This window comes from Heptranchias perlo, chromosome 15, assembly GCF_035084215.1.
Source record: "Heptranchias perlo isolate sHepPer1 chromosome 15, sHepPer1.hap1, whole genome shotgun sequence".
NCBI lineage: Eukaryota > Metazoa > Chordata > Chondrichthyes > Hexanchiformes > Hexanchidae > Heptranchias > Heptranchias perlo.
This window is the reverse complement of record NC_090339.1, coordinates 65,549,546-65,571,005: the sequence shown is the minus strand read 5'-3', so window position 1 is coordinate 65,571,005 and position 21,460 is coordinate 65,549,546.

Below are 21,460 nucleotides of genomic sequence, written 5' to 3'. Positions count from 1 at the left end.
AAGATTGTTTTATGGAAGATTGTTTGATGGAAGATTGTTTTATGGAAGATTGTTTGTTGGATGATTGTTTGATGGAAGATTGTTTTATGGAAGATTGTGTGATGGAAGATTGTTTGATGGAAGATTGTTTGATGGAAGATTGTTTGATGGAAGATTGTTTGGTGGAAGATTTTTTGTTGGAAGATTGTTTGATGGAAGATTGTTGGATGGAAGATTGTGTGTTGGATGATTGTTTGAGGGAAGATTGTTTGTTGGAACATTGTTTGATTGAAGATTGTGTGATGGAAGATCGTTTGCCGGAAGATTGTGTGATTGAAAGTTGTTTTGTGGAAGATTGTGTGATGGAAGATTGTTTGGTGGAAGATTGTTTGGTGGAAGATTGTGTGATGGAAGATTGTGTGATGGAAGATTGTGTGATGGAAGATTGTTTGGTGGAAGATTGCGTGCTGGAAGATTGTTTGGTGGAAGATTGTGTGATGGAAGATTGTGTGATGGAAGATTGTTTGGTGGAATATTGTTTGGTGGAAGATTGTTAAATGGGACATTCTGTAATGGAAGATTGTTTGGTGGAAGATTATGTGATGGAAGATTGTGTGATGGACGACATTTTGATGGAAGATTATTTGATGGAAGATTCTTTCGTTGAAGATTTTTTGACGGACCATTGATTGGTGGAAGATTGTTTGATGGAAGATTGTTTGATGGAAGATTGTTTGATGGAAGATTGTTTGGTGGAAGATTGTGTGTTGGATGATTGTTTGATGGAAGATTGTTTGGTGGAAGATTGTTTGATGGAAGATTGTGTGTTGGATGATTGTTTGGTGGAAGATTGTTTGATGGAAGATTGATTGATGGAAGATTGTTTGGTGGAAGATTGTTTGTTGGAAGATTGGTTGGTGGAAGATTGTTCGGTGGACAACTGTTTTTTTGGAAGATTGTTTGATGGAAGATTGTGTCATGGAAGATTGTGTCATGGACGATATTTTGATGGTAGATTGTTTGTTCGAACATTGTTTGATGGAAGATTGTGTGATGGAAGATTGTTTGGTGGAAGATTGTTTGCCGGAAGATTGGGTGATGGAAGATTGTTTGTTGGTAGATTGTGTGATAGGAGATTGTGTCATGGACGATATTTTGATGGTAGATTGTTTAATGGAAGATTGTTTGGTGGATGATTGTTAAATGGGACATTGTGTGATGGAAGATTGTTTGGTGGTAGATTGTGTGTTGGAAGATTGCTTGTTGGATGATTGTGTGATGGAATATTGGTTGGTGGAAGATTCTGCGGTGGACAACTGTTTTTTTGGAAGATTGTTTGATGGAAGATTGTGTCATGGAAGATTGTGTCATGGACGATATTTTGATGGTAGATTGTTTGGTGGAAGATTGTTTGATGGAAGATTGTTTGGTGGAAGATTGTTAAATGGGACATTGTGTAATGGAAGATTGTTTGGAAGAAGATTGTGTGATGGTAGATTGTTTGATGGAAGATTGTTTGATGGAAGATTGTTGAATGGGACATTGTGTAATGGAAGATTGTTTGATGGAAGATTGTTTGATGGAAGATTGTTTGATGGAAGATTGTTTGATGGAAGATTGTTTGGTGGAAGATTGTTTGATGGAAGATGGTTTGATGGAAGATTGTTTGATGGAAGATTGTTTGATGGAAGATTGTTTGATGGAAGATTGTGTGATGGAAGATTGTGTGATGGAAGATTGTTTGGTGGAAGATTGTGTGATGGAAGATTGTTTGATGGAAGATTGTTTGATGGAAGATTGTGTGATGGAAGATTGTTTGATGGAAGATTGTTTGATGGAAGATTGTTTGATGGAAGATTGTGTGATGGAAGATTGTTTGATGGAAGATTGTTTGATGGAAGATTGTTTGATGGAAGATTGTTTGATGGAAGATTGTTTGATGGAAGATTGTTTGATGGAAGATTGTTGAATGGGACATTGTGTAATGGAAGATTGTTTGATGGAAGATTGTTTGATGGAAGATTGTTTGATGGAAGATTGTTTGATGGAAGATTGTTTGGTGGAAGATTGTTTGATGGAAGATTGTTTGATGGAAGATGGTTTGATGGAAGATTGTTTGATGGAAGATTGTTTGATGGAAGATTGTTTGATGGAAGATTGTGTGATGGAAGATTGTGTGATGGAAGATTGTTTGGTGGAAGATTGTGTGATGGAAGATTGTTTGATGGAAGATTGTTTGATGGAAGATTGTGTGATGGAAGATTGTTTGATGGAAGATTGTTTGATGGAAGATTGTTTGATGGAAGATTGTGTGATGGAAGATTGTTTGATGGAAGATTGTTTGATGGAAGATTGTTTGATGGAAGATTGTTTGATGGAAGATTGTTTGATGGAAGATTGTTTGATGGAAGATTGTTTGATGGAAGATTGTTTGATGGAAGATTGTTTGATGGAAGATTGTTTGATGGAAGATTGTGTGATGGAAGATTGTTTGATGGAAGATTGTTTGATGGAAGATTGTGTGATGGAAGATTGTTTGATGGAAGATTGTTTGATGGAAGATTGTTTGATGGAAGATTGTGTGATGGAAGATTGTTTGATGGAAGATTGTTTGATGGAAGATTGTGTGATGGAAGATTGTTTGATGGAAGATTGTGTGATGGAAGATTGTTTGATGGAAGATTGTTTGATGGAAGATTGTTTGATGGAAGATTGTTTGATGGAAGATTGTGTGATGGAAGATTGTTTGATGGAAGATTGTTTGATGGAAGATTGTTTGATGGAAGATTGTGTGATGGAAGATTGTTTGATGGAAGATTGTTTGATGGAAGATTGTGTGATGGAAGATTGTTTGATGGAAGATTGTTTGATGGAAGATTGTTTGATGGAAGATTGTTTGATGGAAGATTGTGTGATGGAAGATTGTTTGATGGAAGATTGTTTGATGGAAGATTGTGTGATGGAAGATTGTTTGATGGAAGATTGTGTGATGGAAGATTGTTTGATGGAAGATTGTTTGATGGAAGATTGTTTGATGGAAGATTGTTTGATGGAAGATTGTTTGATGGAAGATTGTTTGGTGGAAGATTGTTTGATGGAAGATTGTTTGATGGAAGATTGTTTGATGGAAGATTGTGTGATGGAAGATTGTTTGATGGAAGATTGTTTGATGGAAGATTGTTTGATGGAAGATTGTTTGATGGAAGATTGTTTGATGGAAGATTGTTTGGTGGAAGATTGTTTGATGGAAGATTGTTTGATGGAAGATTGTTTGATGGAAGGTTGTGTGATGGAAGATTGTTTGATGGAAGATTGTTTGATGGAAGATTGTGTGATGGAAGATTGTGTGATGGAAGATTGTTTGATGGAAGATTGTTTGATGGAAGATTGTTTGATGGAAGATTGTTTGATGGAAGATTGTTTGATGGAAGATTGTTTGATGGAAGATTGTGTGATGGAAGATTGTTTGATGGAAGATTGTGTGATGGAAGATTGTGTGATGGAAGATTGTTTGATGGAAGATTGTTTGATGGAAGATTGTTTGATGGAAGATTGTGTGATGGAAGATTGTTTGATGGAAGATTGTTTGATGGTAGATTGTTTGATGGAAGATTGTGTGATGGAAGATTGTTTGATGGAAGATTGTTTGATGGAAGATTGTGTGATGGAAGATTGTTTGATGGAAGATTGTTTGATGGAAGATTGTTTGATGGAAGATTGTGTGATGGAAGATTGTTTGATGGAAGATTGTGTGATGGAAGAATGTTTGATGGAAGATTGTTTGATGGAAGATTGTTTGATGGAAGATTGTGTGATGGAAGATTGTGTGATGGAAGATTGTTTGATGGAAGATTGTTTGATGGAAGATTGTGTGATGGAAGATTGTTTGATGGAAGATTGTGTGATGGAAGATTGTTTGATGGAAGATTGTTTGATGGAAGATTGTTTGATGGAAGATTGTTTGATGGAAGATTGTTTGATGGTAGATTGTTTGATGGAAGATTGTGTGATGGAAGATTGTTTGATGGAAGATTGTTTGATGGAAGATTGTGTGATGGAAGATTGTTTGATGGAAGATTGTTTGATGGAAGATTGTTTGATGGAAGATTGTTTGATGGAAGATTGTTTGATGGTAGATTGTTTGATGGAAGATTGTTTGGTGGAAGATTGTGTGATGGAAGATTGTGTGATGGAAGATTGTTTGATGGAAGATTGTGTGATGGAAGATTGTTTGATGGAAGATTGTTTGATGGAAGATTGTGTGATGGAAGATTGTTTGATGGAAGATTGTGTGATGGAAGATTGTTTGATGGAAGATTGTTTGATGGAAGATTGTGTGATGGAAGATTGTTTGATGGAAGATTGTTTGATGGAAGATTGTTTGATGGAAGATTGTTTGATGGAAGATTGTTTGATGGAAGATTGTTTGATGGAAGATTGTTTGATGGAAGATTGTTTGATGGAAGATTGTTTGGTGGAAGATTGTTTGATGGAAGATTGTTTGATGGAAGATTGTGTGATGGAAGATTGTTTGATGGAAGATTGTTTGATGGAAGATTGTGTGATGGAAGATTGTTTGATGGAAGATTGTTTGGTGGAAGATTGTTTTATGGAAGATTGTTTGATGGAAGATTGTTTGATGGAAGATTGTGTGATGGAAGATTGTTTGATGGAAGATTGTTTGATGGAAGATTGTGTGATGGAAGATTGTTTGATGGAAGATTGTTTGATGGAAGATTGTTTTATGGAAGATTGTTTGATGGAAGATTGTTTGATGGAAGATTGTGTGATGGAAGATTGTTTGATGGAAGATTGTTTGATGGAAGATTGTGCGATGGAAGATTGTTTGATGGAAGATTGTGTGATGGAAGATTGTGTGATGGAAGATTGTTTGATGGAAGATTGTTTTATGGAAGATTGTTTGATGGAAGATTGTTTGATGGAAGATTGTGTGATGGAAGATTGTTTGATGGAAGATTGTTTGATGGAAGATTGTGTGATGGAAGATTGTTTGATGGAAGATTGTTTGATGGAAGATTGTTTTATGGAAGATTGTTTGATGGAAGATTGTTTGATGGAAGATTGTGTGATGGAAGATTGTTTGATGGAAGATTGTTTGATGGAAGATTGTGTGATGGAAGATTGTTTGATGGAAGATTGTGTGATGGAAGATTGTGTGATGGAAGATTGTTTGATGGAAGATTGTTTGATGGAAGATTGTTTGATGGAAGATTGTGTGATGGAAGATTGTTTGATGGAAGATTGTTTTATGGAAGATTGTTTTATGGAAGATTGTTTGATGGAAGATTGTGTGATGGAAGATTGTTTGATGGAAGATTGTTTGATGGAAGATTGTGTGATGGAAGATTGTGTGATGGAAGATTGTTTGATGGAAGATTGTTTGATGGAAGATTGTGTGTTGGATGATTGTTTGGTGGAAGATTGTTTGATGGAAGATTGATTGATGGAAGATTGTTTGGTGGAAGATTGGTTGTTGGAAGATTGTTCGGTGGAAGATTGTTTGATGGAAGATTGTTTGATGGAAGATTGTTTGATGGAAGATTGTTTGATGGAAGATTGTTTGATGGAAGATTGATTGATGGAAGATTGTTTGGTGGAAGATTGTTTGATGGAAGATTGTTTGATGGAAGATTGTTTGATGGAAGATTGTGTGATGGAAGATTGTGTGATGGAAGATTGTTTGATGGAAGATTGTTTGATGGAAGATTGTTTTATGGAAGATTGTGTGATGGAAGATTGTTTGATGGAAGATTGTTTTATGGAAGATTGTTTGTTGGATGATTGTTTGTTGTAAGATTGTTTGATGGAAGATTGTTTTATGGAAGATTGTTTTATGGAAGATTGTGTGATGGAAGATTGTTTGATGGAAGATTGTTTGATGGAAGATTGTTTGTTGGATGATTGTTTGTTGTAAGATTGTTTGATGGAAGATTGTTTTATGGAAGATTGTTTGATGGAAGATTGTTTGATGGAAGATTGTTTGATGGAAGATTGTTTGATGGAAGATTGTTTTATGGAAGATTGTTTGATGGAAGATTGTTTTATGGAAGATTGTTTTATGGAAGATTGTTTGTTGGATGATTGTTTGTTGTAAGATTGTTTGATGGAAGATTGTTTTATGGAAGATTGTTTGATGGAAGATTGTTTTATGGAAGATTGTTTGTTGGATGATTGTTTGATGGAAGATTGTTTTATGGAAGATTGTGTGATGGAAGATTGTTTGATGGAAGATTGTTTGATGGAAGATTGTTTGATGGAAGATTGTTTGGTGGAAGATTTTTTGTTGGAAGATTGTTTGATGGAAGATTGTTGGATGGAAGATTGTGTGTTGGATGATTGTTTGAGGGAAGATTGTTTGTTGGAACATTGTTTGATTGAAGATTGTGTGATGGAAGATCGTTTGCCGGAAGATTGTGTGATTGAAAGTTGTTTTGTGGAAGATTGTGTGATGGAAGATTGTTTGGTGGAAGATTGTTTGGTGGAAGATTGTGTGATGGAAGATTGTGTGATGGAAGATTGTTTGGTGGAAGATTGCGTGCTGGAAGATTGTTTGGTGGAAGATTGTGTGATGGAAGATTGTGTGATGGAAGATTGTTTGGTGGAATATTGTTTGGTGGAAGATTGTTAAATGGGACATTCTGTAATGGAAGATTGTTTGGTGGAAGATTATGTGATGGAAGATTGTGTGATGGACGACATTTTGATGGAAGATTATTTGATGGAAGATTCTTTCGTTGAAGATTTTTTGACGGACCATTGATTGGTGGAAGATTGTTTGATGGAAGATTGTTTGATGGAAGATTGTTTGATGGAAGATTGTTTGGTGGAAGATTGTGTGTTGGATGATTGTTTGATGGAAGATTGTTTGGTGGAAGATTGTTTGATGGAAGATTGTGTGTTGGATGATTGTTTGGTGGAAGATTGTTTGATGGAAGATTGATTGATGGAAGATTGTTTGGTGGAAGATTGTTTGTTGGAAGATTGGTTGGTGGAAGATTGTTCGGTGGACAACTGTTTTTTTGGAAGATTGTTTGATGGAAGATTGTGTCATGGAAGATTGTGTCATGGACGATATTTTGATGGTAGATTGTTTGTTCGAACATTGTTTGATGGAAGATTGTGTGATGGAAGATTGTTTGGTGGAAGATTGTTTGCCGGAAGATTGGGTGATGGAAGATTGTTTGTTGGTAGATTGTGTGATAGGAGATTGTGTCATGGACGATATTTTGATGGTAGATTGTTTAATGGAAGATTGTTTGGTGGATGATTGTTAAATGGGACATTGTGTGATGGAAGATTGCTTGTTGGATGATTGTGTGATGGAATATTGGTTGGTGGAAGATTCTGCGGTGGACAACTGTTTTTTTGGAAGATTGTTTGATGGAAGATTGTGTCATGGAAGATTGTGTCATGGACGATATTTTGATGGTAGATTGTTTGGTGGAAGATTGTTTGATGGAAGATTGTTTGGTGGAAGATTGTTAAATGGGACATTGTGTAATGGAAGATTGTTTGGAAGAAGATTGTGTGATGGTAGATTGTTTGATGGAAGATTGTGTGATGGTAGATTGTTTGATGGAAGATTGTTTGATGGAAGATTGTTTGATGGAAGATTGTGTGATGGTAGATTGTTTGATGGAAGATTGTTTGATGGAAGATTGTTTGATGGAAGATTGTTAAATGGGACATTGTCTAATGGAAGATTGTTTGATGGAAGATTGTTGGGTGGAAGATTGTTGGGTGGAAGATTGTATGGTGGAAGATTGTTTGGTGGAAGATTGTGTGATGGAAGATTGTTTGGTGGAAGATTGTGTGATGGAAGATTGTTTTGTGGAAGATTGTTTGATGGACGACATTTTGATGGAAGATTGTTTGATGGAAGATTGTTTAATGGAAGATTGTTTGGTGGAAGATTGTTTGATGGAAGATTGTTTGATGGAAGATTGTGTCATGGACGATATTTTGAATGTAGATTGTTTGATGGATGATTGTTAAATGGGACATTGTGTAATGGAAGGTTGTTTGGAAGAAGATTGCGTGATGGAAGATTGTTTGGTGGAAGATTGTTTGATGGAAGATTATTTGGTGGAAGATTGTTTGGTGGAAGATTGTTTGATGGAAGATTGTTTGGTGGAAGATTATTTGGTGGAAGATTGTTTGATGGATGATTGTTTAATGGAAGATTGTTTGATGGAAGATTGTTTGATGGAAGATTGTGTGTTGGATGATTGTTTGGTGGAAGATTGTTTGATGGATGATTGTTTGATGGAAGATTGTTTGATGGAAGATTGTTTGGTGGAAGCTTGTTTGGTGGAAGATTGTTCGGTGGAAGATTGTTTGATGGAAGATTGTTTGGTGGAAGATTGTTTGATGGAAGATTGTTTGATGGAAGATTGTTTGGTGGAAGATTGCGTGATAGAAGATTGTTTGATGGAAGATTGTTTGGTGGAAGATTGTTTGGTGGAAGATTGCGTGATAGAAGATTGTTTGATGGAAGATTGTTTGGTGGAAGATTGTTTGATGGAAGATTGAGTAATGGAAGATTGTTTGGTGGAAGATTGCGTGATGGAAGATTGTTTGTTGGAAGATTGTTTGATGGAAGATTGTTTTATGGAAGATTGTGTGATGGAAGATTGTTTGATGGAAGATTATTTGGTGGAAGATTGTTTGATGGAAGATTGTTTGATGGAAGATTGTTTGTTGGAAGATTGTTTGATGGAAGATTGTTTGATGGAAGATTGTTTGATGGAAGATTGTTTGATGGAAGATTGTTTGTTGGAAGATTGTTTGATGGAAGATTGTTTGTTGGAAGATTGTTTGATGGAAGATTGTTTGATGGAAGATTGTTTGATGGAAGATTGTTTGATGGAAGATTGTGTGATGCACGACATTGTGATGGAGGATTATTTGATGGAAGATTATTTCGTAAGAGAGAAATCAGGAGGGCAAAAAGGGGGATATGAGATTGCTTTGGCAGATCAGGCAAAGGTGAATCCAAAGAGCTTCTACAAATACATAAAGGGCAAAAGGGTAACTAGGGAGAGAGTAGGGCCTCTTAAGGATCAACAAGGTCATCTATGTGCGGAACCACAAGAGATGGGTGAGATCCTGAATGAATATTTCACATCGGTATTTACGGTTGAGAAAGGCATGGATGTTAGGGAACTTGGGGAAATAAATAGTGATGTCTTGAGGAGTGTACATATTACAGAGAGGGAGGTGCTGGAAGTCTTAACGCGCATCAAGGTAGATAAATCTCCGGGACCTGATGAAATGTATCCCAGGACGTTATGGGAGGTTAGGGAGGAAATTGCGGGTCCCCTAGCAGAGATATTTGAATCATCCACCGCTACAGGTGAGGTGCCTGAAGATTGGAGGGTAGCAAATGTTGTGCCTTTGTTTAAGAAGGGCGGCAGGGAAAAGCCTGGGAACTACAGACCAGTGAGCCTGACATCTGTAGTGGGTAAGTTGTTAGAGGGTATTCTGAGGGACAGGATCTACAGGCATTTGGAGAGGCAGGGACTAATTAGGAACAGTCAGCATGGTTTTGTGAGAGGAAAATCATGTCTCACGAATTTGATTGAGTTTTTTGAAGGGGTAACCAAGAAGATAGATGAGGGCTGTGCAGTAGACGTGGTCTACATGGACTTCAGCAAAGCATTTGACAAGGTACCGCAAGGTAGGTTGTTACATAAGGTTAAATCTCATGGGATCCAAGGTGAGGTAGCCAATTGGATACAAAATTGGCTTGACGACAGAAGACAGAGGGTGGTTGTAGAGGGTTGTTTTTCAAACTGGATGCCTGTGTCCAGCGGTGTGCCTCAGGGATCGGTGCTGGGTCCGCTGTTATTTGTTATTTATATTAATGATTTGGATGAGAATTTAGAAGGCATGGTTAGTAAGTTTGCAGATGACACCAAGATTGGTGGCATTGTGGACAGTGAAGAAGGTTATCTAGGATTGCAACGGGATCTTGATAAATTGGGCCAGTGGGCCGATGAATGGCAGATGGAGTTTAATTTAGATAAATGTGAGGTGCTGCATTTTGGTAGATCGAATCGGGCCAGGACCTACTCCGTTAATGGTAGGGCGTTGGGGAGAGTTATAGAACAAAGAGATCTGGGAGTACAGATTCATAGCTCCTTGAAAGTGGAGTCACAGGTGGATAGGGTGGTGAAGAAGGCATTCAGCATGCTTGGTTTCATTGGTCAGAACATTGAATGCAGGAGTTGGGATGTCTTGTTGAAGTTGTACAGGGCATTGGTGAGGCCACACTTGGAGTACTGTGTACAGTTCTGGTCACCCTATTATAGAAAGGATATTATTAAACTAGAAAGAGTGCAGAAAAGATTTACGAGGATGCTACCGGGACTTGATGGTTTGACTTACAGGGAGAGGTTAGACAGACTGGGACTTTTTTCCCTGGAGAGTAGGAGGTTAAGGGGAGATCTTATAGAAGTCTATAAAATAATGAGGGGCATAGATAAGGTCGATAGTCAAAATCTTTTCCCAAAGGTAGGGGAGTCTATAACGAGGGGGCACAGATTTAAGGTGAGAGGGGAGAGATACAAAAGGGTCCAGAGGGGCAATTTTTTCACTCAAAGGGTGGTGAGTGTCTGGAACGAGCTGCCAGAGGCAATAGTAGAGGCGGGTACAATTTTGTCTTTTAAAAAGCATTTGGACAGTTACATGGGTAAGATGGGTATCGAGGGATATGGGCCAAGTGCAGACAATTGGGACTAGCTTAGTGGTATAAACTGGGCGACATGGACATGTTGGGCCGAAGGGCCTGTTTCCATGTTGTAACTTCTATGATTCTTCTATGATTCTAAGATTTTTTGATGGACCATTGTTTGGTGGAAGATTGTTTGATGGAAGATTGTTTAATGGAAGATTGTGTGATGGAAGATTGTTTGATGGAAGATTGTGTGTTGGATGATTGTTTCGTGGAAGATTGTTTGGTGGAAGCTTGTTTGGTGGAAGATTGTTCAGTGGACAACTGTTTTTTTGGAAGATTGTTTGTTGGAAGATTGTTTGATGGAAGATTGTTTGGTGGAAGATTGTTTGATGGAAGATTGCGTGATAGAAGATTGTTTGATGGAAGATTGTTTGGTGGAAGATTGTTTGGTGGAAGATTGTTTGGTGGAAGATTGTTCGGTGGACAACTCCTTTTTTGGAAGATTGTTTCATGGAAGATTGTGTCATAGAGTCATAGAGTCATAGAGTTATACAGCATGGATGGAGGCCCTTTGGCCCATCGTGTCCACGCCGGCCATCAAGCCCTGTCTGCTCTAATCCCATATTCCAGCATTTGGTCCGTAGCCTTGTATGCTATGGCATTTCAAGTGCTCATCCAAATGCTTCTTGAATGTTGTGAGGGTTCCTGCCTCCACAACCCTTTCAGGCAGTGAGTTCCAGACTCCAACCACCCTCTGGGTGAAACAGTTCTTTCTCAAATCCCCTCTAAACCTCCCGCCTTTTACCTTGAATCTATGTCCCCTTGTTATCGAACCCTCAACGAAGGGAAAAAGCTCCTTAGTATCCATCCTATCTGTGCCCCTCATAATTTTGTACACCTCAATCATGTCCCCCCTCAGCCTCCTCTGCTCCAAGGAAAACAAACCCAATCTTCTCAGTCTCTCTTCATAGCTGAAGCGCTCCAGCCCTGGTAACATCCTGGTGAATCTCCTCTGCACCCTCTCCAAAGCGATCACATCCTTCCTGTAGTGTGGCGACCAGAACTGCACACAGTACTCCAGCTGTGGCCTAACCAGTGTTTTATACAGCTCCATCATAACCTCCTTGCTCTTATATTCTATGCCTCGGCTAATAAAGGCAAGTATCCCATATGCCTTCTTTACCACCTTATCTACCTGTTCCGCCGCCTTCAGGGATCTGTGAACTTGCACACCAAGATCCCTCTGACCCTCTGTCTTGCCTAGGGTCCTCCCATTCATTGTGTATTCCCTTGCCTTGTTAGTCCCTCCAAAGTGCATCACCTCACACTTTTCCGGGTTAAATTCCATTTGCCACTGTTCCGCCCATCTGACCAACCCATCTATATCGTCCTGCAGACTGAGGCTATCCTCCTCGCTATTTACCACCCTACCAATTTTTGTATCATCAGCGAACTTACTGATCATACCTTTTACATTCATATCCAAGTCGTTAATGTAGACCACAAACAGCAAGGGACCCAGCACCGATCCCTGTGGTACCCCACTGGCCACAGGCTTCCAGTCACAAAAACAACCTTCGACCATCACCCTCTGCCTTCTGCCACTAAGCCAGTTTTGTATCCAAAGTGCCAAGGCACCCTGGATTCCATGGGCTCGTACCTTCTTGACCAGTCTCCTGTGGGGGACTTTATCGAAGGCCTTACTGAAATCCATGTATACCACATCCACTGCGTTACCCTCATCCACACGCCTAGTCACCCCCTCAAAAAATTCAATCAAATTAGTCAGACATGATCTTCCCTTGACAAAGCCATGTTGACTATCCCTGATTAATCCTTGCTTCTCCAAGTGGAGACTAATTTTGTCCTTCAGAATTTTTTCCAATAATTTTCCTACCACTGATGTTAGGCTCACTGGCCTGTAGTTCCCCGGTTTTTCCCTACTCCCCTTCTTGAATAATGGTATTACATTAGCGGTTCTCCAGTCCTCTGGCACATCCCATGTGGCCAGAGAGGTTCTGAATATATGTGTCAGAGCCCCCGCAATCTCCTCCTTTGCCTCACACAGTAGCCTGGGATACATTTCGTCCGGGCCTGGGGATTTATCCATTTTTAGGCCTGCTAAAACCGCCAATACCTCCTCCCGCTCGATGTTAATATGTTCGAGTATATCACAGTCCCCCTGCCGTATTTCTATGTCTACATCGTCCTTCTCCATAGTGAAAACAGATGCAAAAAATTCATTTAGAACCCCTCCTACATCTGCCGGCTCCACACACAGATTGCCATTTTTGTCCCTAATGGGCCCTATTTTTTCCCTAGTCATCCTCTTACCCTTAATATACTTATAAAACATCTTAGGATTTTCCTTTATTTTGCTCGCCAGTGTTATTTCATGGCCCCTCCTTGATCTCCTAATTTCTTTTTTAAGTATCCCCCTGCACTTTTTGTACTCCTCTAGGGCTTCCTCTGTCTTTAGCCTATTGTATCTGCCAAAAGCCCTCCTTTTTTTCCTAATCCATTCTCGTATATCCCCTGACATCCAAGGTTCCCTGGAGTTCTTGGAACCACCCTTGACCTTTACGGGAACATGTTGCCATTGTATGGTCTCAATCTCCCTTCTGAAAGACTCCCATTGCTCCGATGCGGATTTTCCTACAAGCAGCTGATCCCAGTCCATTTTGGCCAGATCCTGCCTTATCCTATTAAAATCGGCCTTCCCCCAATTTAGAACCTTTATTTCCGGCCCCTCCCTGTCCTTTTCCATGACCACCTTAAATCTCACCGAATTATGGTCACTGTCACCAAAGTGCTCACCTACTAGCACTTCTTCCACTTGGCCTGCCACATTCCCTAGAATTAGGTCCAGTACCGCCCCCTCTCTTGCAGGACTTTCGACATGCTGGCTCAAAAAGCTCTCCTGGATGCACGTTAAGAATTTTGTACCCTCTAAGCCTTTTACACTCTGAGTATCCCAGTTAATATTGGGGAAGTTGAAATCCCCCACTATTATTACCCTATTATTTGGACAATTTTCTGAGATTTGCCTACAGATCTGTTCCTCTATCTCCCCCTGACTGTTTGGGGGCCTATAGTACACTCCCATCAAAGTGCTTGCCCCCTTTTTGTTTTTAAGCTCCACCCATATGGCCTCATTAGAGGAACCTGCTAATATATCATCCCTCCTTATGGCAGTAATTGATTCTTTAATTAATATTGCGACCCCCCCTCCTCTTATACCTCCCCCTCTGTCTCGCCTGAAGATTCTGTACCCCGGAATATTGAGCTGCCAGTCTTGCCCCTCCCTCAACCATGTCTCTGTGACAGCAACAATATCATACTCCCATGTGTTTATCAACACCTTCAGTTCATCCACCTTATTCGCAAGACTCCTTGCATTAAAATAGATGCCATCCAGCCTTGCCCTCACATATTTGCCCTGTCTTCCAAGCTGACTTGTTTTTTTCTCTATATTTGGCTGCACATCACCCCCTGTTGTAGCTCCACTCTGTATCCCATCCCCCTGCCAAGTTAGTTTAAACCCCCCCCAACAGTGCTAGCAAACCTCCCCGCAAGGATATTTGTCCCGCTCTGGTTCAGGTGCAACCCGTCCGACTCGTACAAATCCCACCTTCCCCAGAAGCAGGCCCAGTGATCCAGGAAACTGAAACCCTCCCTCCTGCACCAACTCTTTAGCCACGCATTCATCTGTTCTATCCTCCTATTTCTATACTCACTAGCCCGTGGCACTGGGAGTAATCCAGAGATTACAACCTTTGAGGTCCTGCTCTTTAATCTGCTACCGAGCTCCCTAAATTCTTGATGCAGGACCTCATCTCCCTTCCTACCTATGTCGTTGGTCCGAATGTGGGCCACGACCTCTGCCTGCTCCCCCTCCCCCTTGTGAATGCCCTGTAGCCGTTCAGTGACATCCATGACCCTGGCACCAGGGAGGCAACAAACCATCCTGGAGTCACGTTTACGGCCACAGAAACGCCTGTCTGTTCCCCTTACGATAGAATCCCCTACCACTATAGCTCTTCCACTCTTTTTCCTCCCAGCCTGTGCAGCAGAGCTACCCCTGGTGCCAGGAAGTTAGCTGCTGCTGCCTTCCCCTGACAAGTCATCCCCCTCAACAATATCCAAAGCGGTATATTTGTTTGAGAGGGGGACGGCCACAGGGAAGATTGTTTGATGGAAGATTGTTTGATGGAAGATTATTTGGTGGAAGATTGTTTGGTGGAAGATTGTTTGGTGGAAGATTGTTTGATGGAAGATTGTTTGATGGAAGATTGTTAAATGGGACATTGTGTGATGGAAGATTGTTTGATGGAAGATTGTTAAATGGGACATTGTGTGATGGAAGATTGTTTGATGGAAGATTGTTTGATGGAAGATTGTTTGATGGAAGATTGTTTGATGGAAGATTGCGTGATGGAAGATTGTTTGGTTGAAGATTGTTTGATGGAAGATTGTTTGATGGAAGATTGTTTGATGGAAGATTGTTTGGTGGAAGATTGTTTGATGGAAGATTGTGTGATGGACGACATTTTGATGGAAGATTATTTGATGGAAGATTATTTAGTTGAAGATTTTTTGATGGACCATTGTTTGGTGGAAGATTGTTTAGTGGAAGATTGTTTGATGGAAGATTGTTTGATGGAAGATTGTTTGGTGGAAGATTGTTTGATGGAAGATTATTTGATGGAAGATTGGTTGGTGGACAACTGTATTTTTGGAAGATTGTTTGATGGAAGATTGTGTAATGGAAGATTGTTTGATGGGACATTGTGTCATGGAAGATTGTTTGGTGGAAGATTGTTTGGTGGAAGATTGTTTGATGGAAGATTGTTTGGTGGAAGATTGTTTGGTGGAAGATTGTTCGGTGGACAACTGTATTTTTGGAAGATTGTTTGATGGAAGATTGTGTAATGGAAGATTGTTTGATGGGACATTGTGTCATGGAAGATTGTTTGGTGGAAGATTGTTTGGTGGAAGATTGTTTGATGGAAGATTGTTTGGTGGAAGATTGTGTGATGGAAGATTGTGTCATGGAAGATTGTGTCATGGACGATATTTTGATGGAAGATTGTTTGATGGAAGTTTGTTTGGTGGAAGATTATTTGGTCGAAGATTGTTTGATGGAAGATTGTTTGATGGAAGATTGTTTGATGGAAAATTGTGCGATGGAAGATTGCTTTTTGGAAGATTTTGTCATGGACGATATTTTAATGGAAGATTGTTTGATGGAAGATTGTTTGATGGAAGATTGTGTGATGGAAGATTGTGTGATGGATGACATTTTGATGGAAGAGTATTTGATGGAAGATTATTTCATTGAAGATTTTTTGATGGACCATTGTTTGATGGAAGATTTTTTGATGGAAGATTGTTTGATGGAAGATTGTGTGATGGAAGATTGTTTGGTGGAAGATTGTTTGATGGAAGATTGTGTGATGGAAGATTGTTTGATGGAAGATTGTGTGATGGATGACATTTTGATGGAAGAGTATTTGATGGAAGATTATTTCATTGAAGATTTTTTGATGGACCATTGTTTGATGGAAGATTTTTTGATGGAAGATTGTTTGATGGAAGATTGTGTGATGGAAGATTGTTTGGCAGAAGATTTTTTGATGGAAGATTGTTTGATGGAAGATTGTGTGATGGAAGATTGTTTGGTGGAAGATTGTTTGATGGAAGATTTTTTGATGAAAGATTGTTTGATGGAAGATTGTGTGATGGAAGATTGTTTGGTCGAAGATTGTTTGATGGAAGATTGTTTGGTGGAAGATTGTTTGGTCGAAGATTGTTTGATGGAAGATTGTTTGATGGAAGATTGTTTGAAGGATAATTGTGTGATGGAAGATTGCTTTTTGGAAGATTTTGTCATGGACGATATTTTGATGGAAGATTATTTGATGGAGGATTGTTTGATGGAAGATTGTTTGATGGAAGATTGTTTTATGGAAGATTGTTTGCCGGAAGATTGTGTGATGGAAGATTGTTTGATGGAAGATTGTTTGGTGGAAGATTGTTTGTTGGAAGATTGTTCGATGGTAGAATGTTTAATGGAAGATTGTGTGATGGAAGATTGTTTGGTGGAAGATTGTTCGATGGTAGAATGTTTAATGGAAGATTGTGTGATGGAAGATTGTTTGGTGGAAGATTGTTTGTTGGAAGATTGTTTGCCGGAAGATTGTGTGATAGAAGATTGTGTAATGGACGATATTTTGATGGTAGATTGATTGATGGAAGATTGTTTGGTGGAAGATTGTTAAATGGCACATTGTGTAATGGAAGATTGTTTGGAAGAAGATTGTGTGATGGAACATTGTTTGGTGGAAGATTGTGTGATGGAAGATTGTTTGATGGAAGATTGTTTGGTGGAAGATTGTTTGATGGAAGATTGTTAAATGGGACATTTTGTAATGGTAGATTGTTTGGTGGAAGCTTGTGTGATGGAAGATTGTTTGATGGAAGATTGTGTGATTGACGACATTTTGATGGAAGCTTATTTGATGGAAGATTATTTCGTTGAAGATTTTTTGGTGGACCATTGTTTGGTGGAAGATTGTTTGATGGAAGATTGTTTGATGGATGATTGTTTGGTTGAAGATTTTTTGATGGACGGTTGTTTGATGTAAGATTTTTTGATGGTAGATTGTTGGATGGAAGATTGTTTGGTTGAAGATTATTTGGTTGAAGATTGTTTGATGGAAGATTGTTTGATGGACGATTGTTTGCCGGAAGATTTTTTGATGCAAGATTATTTGGTTGAAAATTTTTTGATGGACGATTGTTTGGCAGAAGATTGTTTGATGGAACACTGTTTGATGGCAGTTTGTTCGATGGAAGATTGTTTGGCGGAGGATTGTTTGTTGGATGATTGTTTGATGGAAGATTGTTTGATGGAAGATTGTTTGGTGGAAGATTGTTTGGTGGAAGATTGTTTGGTGGAAGATTGTTTGGTGGAAGATTGTTTGATGGAAGATTGTTTGATGGAAGATTGTTTGATGGAAGATTGTTTGATGGAAGATTTTTTGGTGGAAGGTCTTTTCATGGAAGTTTGTGTGATGGAAGATTGTTTGATGGAAGATTGTATGGTGGATATTTTGTCAGAATCCATGGTTGCAGGTGATGTCAGCTTGTACAGGGGTTGGAGGGAGCTGATGGTGGAGCCTTGGTTTGAGCTGGAGGTGACAGTGTGTGCGCGAGAGGAACCACATTGTTGGACATGGGCAGGCAGCATTGGGACAGGTCAGACTGGAACCATAATAGAGGAGTGGAGTAAAGAGAGGTAACGCCAAAGGCCATCGAGAGAATGCCGAGGATGGATAGATAGACGATTGCAAGATTCCATTGGTAACAGTTCTGCTGTGGGTAGCATAGAAACCAGCCTGAAGGGACATTTTCCAATATCAATTCCCAGGATGTGGGCATCGCTGGCATGGCCGGCATCTTTGCCAATCCCTAGTTGCCCGGAGAAGATGGTCGTAGGCCTTCTTTTTGAACCTCTGGTAGCCGGTTTAATGCAACTGAACGTCTTACAAGGGCACTTCAGAGGGCAGTTAAGAGTCAATCAATTGGTGTGGGCCTGGAGCCATATATAGGCTCAGACCGGGAAAGGACAGCAGTTTCCTTCCCTAAAGGGAGTGGTTGGAATGAGCAATGCAGCTCCTCGAGTTGCTGCGGGAGCCAGGGTGGGGGGGGGGGGCGGGGAATGGGTGGGGGGGAGGGAACGCTGCTAATCGGTGGGTGTGGGGGGAAGGCTGGAGAACGGGGGTTGGCTGGTGATCGGGGGTGGGGGGGGCTGGAGATCGGGGGTTGGGGGGGGCTGGAGATCGGGGGGGTTGGAGATCGGGGGGGCCTGGAGATGGGGGGGGGGATGGAAATCAGGGGGGCCTGGAGATCGGTGGGGGGCTGGCGATCAGGGGGGCCTGGAGATCGGGGGGGCTGGAAATCAGGGGGGGGTGCTGGAGATCTGGGGATGGGGGGATTGGGGGGATTGGAGGTCAGGGGTGGGGATTTGGAGATCGGGGGTGGGGGGATTTGGAGATCGGGGTTTGGATTTTGGGGGAGCTGGAGATTGGGGGTTCAGCTTTTGAGACCAGGGACTGGAGATCGAGGGTTTGGGGTGCTGGAGATTGGGGGGTTTGGAGATCAGGGGTTAGGAGATCGGGGGGGCTGGAGATCAGGAGGGGGTTGGAGATTGGGGATGGGGGGTTGGAGATCGGCGGGGTTGGAGATTGGGGGGGTTGGAGATTGGGGATGGGGGGTTGGAGATCGGCGGGGTTGGAGATTGGGGATGGAGGGGTTGGAGATCGGCAGGGTTGGAGATTGGGGGGGTTGGAGATTGGGGGGGTTGGAGATTGGGGGGGTTGGAGATCGGGGGTTAGGAGATCGGGGGGGCTGGTGTTCGGGGGGGTTGGAGATCGGGAGGGGTTGGAGGTCGGGGGGGGGGTTGGAGATCGGGAGGGGTTGGAGATCGGGGGGGGGGTTGGGGCTGAAGACTTCCTTGATGAGCCCGGTGTGAGCCCACCCTCCTGCTCCTCCTGACCCACAAGCAGTGCTGAATGAGCCTCTTATGTTGGGGAAACTGTCCGTTCCCGCCTCTGTTTCCTGGCCCCTGGGAATATCGTGCAACAACTGTTTCCTTCCAACTGGGCTCCAATTGCACAGCAAGAGCCTGATTTAAATACGTTAATAAGCGTCCCCACGGCCTGACGCCCAATATCTCCGCCGTAGAAATGGCGACGGGCGTGTGCGCAGAGTGTTGGTCACGTTCCCGCATTTCACTTTTTAGCCCCGACCCCTGACCCTCTCCCACCCCTCATGAGAGCGGGGGTGGGAGGTTTAATATCGAGTCTGTAGCTGAGACCCTGCGATTTACCTTTGAACTGAATTCAAATTTTCCAAACTGTGACGGTGGGATTAAATCTCCCATTCACTGGATTATTATTTCACCACATGACTGCACCACTTTCACTGTTACACAGAATTACAGGGAATGCACAGCATCGTGACATTAATTGAAGAGCAGACTGCAATTAATTAAAACCCAAAGATCAAACTGGTTTTTTTTTGATGGAGACATAAATGCAGCAAAAATTCTTCACTTTTTCTTCTTAAGTTAAAAACAAATGTATTTTCCTGCCTCTGTCCAGTGCAGTCTGTATCCTGGATGTAATTTAATTTAAACTGGATGCTTTGATTGTCTGGTCAGGATATAATCAGCTAGACATCATCAATATTAATTGGATTGAGGAGTTTATTATTTGATTGTCAAGGCGAGGCAGCAATTGAGATTTTCCAGAATGGGTCGTTTCAAAACCTACTCAAAACCGGAGTCTGCATCAATTCGGGATTCTCTCCGATATTCCGGTATATGATTGGATGGAATCTACTCTATTTCCCTCCTAGCTTGAGTGATGTGTTAACATTATCACTGAAAGTACTCCCAGAAGATGAGACCTACAGCAATTGTTCAGAAACACAACACAGTTCAGAACTCAACAAAGCTCTTCAGCAGCCATTCTTCTGAAGGGTAATTCTCCATCTCAGATCTTCCCACCGTAAGTTTAGACAATTACACTTTAATTATTTGTTGGCTTTTTGTGTTTCATGTATGGGAGATAAGCTTCTGACCACATATCCTCTCCCTCACCATGACCACCTACTCCCCGCTCCGTAACATCGCCCGTCTCCGCCCCTGCCTCAGCTCATCTGCTGCTGAAACCCTCATCCGTGCCTTTGTTACCTCCAGACTCGACTATCCCAATCCTCTCCTGGCCGGCCTCCCATCTTCCACCCTCCATAAATTTCAGCTCATCCAAAACTCTGCTGCCCGTATCCTAACTCGCACCAAGTCCCGTTCACCCATCACCCCCTGTGCTCGCTGACCTTCTTTGGCTCCCGGTCCAGGAATGCCTCAATTTTAACATTCTCATCCTTGTTTGAAAATCCCTCCATGGCCTCGCCCCTCCCTATCCTTGTAACCTCGTACAACCCTACAAACCTCTGAGATCTCTGCGCTCCTCCAATTCTGACCTCTGGTTCACTAATCCCCAATTTTAATCGCTCCACCATTGGCGGCCGTGCCTTCAGCTGCCTAGACCCTGAGCTCCAGAATTCCCTCCCTAAACCTCTCCGTCTCTCTCTCTCTCTCCTCCTTTAAGATGCTCTTTAAAACCTACCTCTTTGACCAAGCTTTTGGTCACCTGTCCTAATATCTCCTTATGTGGCTCGGTGTCAAATTTTGTTTGATAATCGCTCCTGTGAAGCACCTTGGGACGTTTTACTATATTAAAGGCGCGAAATAAATGCAAGTTATTGTATAACTATAAACACTTTAGCTGTTCTATGTTCAATAAACATTATTTCACACAGCATTTTAATAGCGTGGGGTGAGACTTTTTCTTAACCTAGCAGACAGATTACTAGAAATAAACCATCTGTTAATCCTCAGGCTGTGCACCTCTGCTAAAGGCAGATTAACAAAGAAGTTTAGTCCCTGTGCCAATGAGAGGGGAAATAGTCCATCAGGACCTGTAATTGTAGCACACTCTAGGGGTGAATTCTGATAGGTTGGTGTGTAGTTTTGGACACTTGGTATGTTGTGGTTTCTCGAACTACATATTTAAAATTTCTAACCACCGAGCGAACGCAGAACTTGACTGAAGAAAAGAAATACAATTCTCCCTGAGTTAGTGACTTGGTGCAGGGAATAACAGTCAAATATTCAACTGATTTCTGTGGTGTTTATTTACGATAGAATCTAAT